Genomic DNA, 2,001 nt, shown 5'->3' with positions numbered 1-2,001 from the left:
ATCAGGATAGTAAGGGGGGTGGGGGAGATGAAGCATTTAGGAACTAGAGGAAAGTTGTATGTTTCATTGTTGTTACACTGCACCCTGACTGGCTCATCTCCTCCCCGTGACCCTTCTGTAAGGGGATGTCCAGTTGCCTACAGATGGACTTTGGGTCCCCACTCCACACTCCCCCTCATTCACAATGATATGGTTTTTGTTCTTTGATGCCTGATACCTCATACCTGCGACACCTCGTGATCACACAGTATGTGCCTGTATTTTAACCTCAATAAATGCCCTTTGTATGTGAATCAATGCATTTGAACTACGGTGTTGTCAAGAATATTGAAAAGACCATGGACCGCCAGAAAAACAACTAAATCTGTCTTGGAAGAAATAAAGCCAGAATGCTCCTGAAAGAAGGGAAGGTGAGCCTTTGTTTCTCATACTTTAGACATGGTCTCCGGAGAGATCCGGCCCTGAAAAAGGGCGCCATGCTTGCTAAAGCGAGGGTCATTGAGAAGACCTCGGTGCGACAGATTGACGGGGGCCCCAACAAAGCATTCAAACATAACAGGTCTGAGAGTGGTGCAGGACCAAGCCGTGTTTCATTCTCTTGTACGCAGCGTTGATGTGAATCAGAACCAGCGTGATGAAACCTGGGAACCACAGCCACATCTGGGCTAACAGTCTCGTATCCAATTGTACCTTCAGCCTCACTCTAGAATTTCTCCCTTTCTAGACAAGATACATATCAAGAAACTGATCATGGAATTTCCCAGGCTTACCACAGTATCTGATCTTGAGCAAAGTCTTGCTTCCTTAAGCCCACCTCACAAATCATCTAACTTAAGCCTGTATCCTTCCTAATTCATTTTAGTGAGATATCCCTTCAGACATATTGAATTTGTTCTCCCTTGTGCAAGGAGCAATAACCCAATCTTGTTCAACTTCTTGGGCTTTCCCTAGGAGTATATAGCTGAAAGGCATTGACAACCCCAGAAACACTATTACCAAAGGTTGCAATTCTGCAATCATATTGATTTTAATACCCTTTGCCTCACTCAGTTTAAAATAAATTAGAGAAATTGAGGAAAAAGAGAGGAGAGAAACTCCCTGAGGCCCTGGACCACCCCTACCCTGTTATGCCAGGACCACCTCCCCCTGGGATAACCCTACAGTGTCCTGACGGACAGCCCCGATAGTCTACTCAGCCTCCACACCTAAGGCTTCACCAATCATTCCACACCCATAGTCTGTTCTGGAAGTCCTAGTGACTCAGTAGTTATGCATTGGGCTGCTAACCAAAAGGTCAGCAGTTCAAAACCACCAGCCGCTCTGCAGAAGAAATACGTGTCTTTGTACCACCATAAAGAGTTACACTCAAAAATCCACGAGGCAATTCTACCCAGTCCTATAGCGCACGATGAGTCGGAAACAACTCCATAACTGTGAGTGTGACAGCCTGGCCCAAGAAAGTTCATGGAAAAACCCCCAACCAGGCTTCCAACCTCTATTAGTTCAAACTCAAAAACCCATTACCACAGAACCTGTTCTAACTGATAGCGACCCTCAAGGGCAGACTAGAACTGCCACTCTGGGTTCATAAGACTGTGAATTTTTACAGGGCACACGGTCTCATCTTTCTTCCACACAGTGGCTGGTGGGCACAAACAGCTGACCTTGTGCTTAGAAGTTTGATGAGTAACCCACTCAGCCCACAGAGTTCAGGTGCTCCCTTTTCGCATCCTGGGGTGACACGGGCCCAGCTTTCTCCCCTGCTTAGCCTCCATTGGGTTTCGAACTTTGCTCAGACTGTCTTCTTGTTTTCCCATTCAACCTCCCATCTTCCGTTTCCTGTTGCTAGATCCCTTCCTCTGTACTCTACTTGGTTAAAACAAGCCACAGCACCCAGAATGCCAGGCATGCCAGGCCCTGGACCCCACAACTTCCCCAGGGAAGGAATTCAGAAATTGAGTTAGGCACACCTAGAGGTTCATATCTTACGATTCAAAACCA

This window comes from Echinops telfairi, unplaced genomic scaffold (genome assembly GCF_000313985.2).
Source record: "Echinops telfairi isolate 266 unplaced genomic scaffold, ASM31398v2 ScPeMD7_7467;HRSCAF=8505_1, whole genome shotgun sequence".
In the NCBI taxonomy this organism is placed as follows: Eukaryota; Metazoa; Chordata; class Mammalia; order Afrosoricida; family Tenrecidae; genus Echinops; species Echinops telfairi.
Note: the sequence above shows the minus strand (reverse complement) of the source record.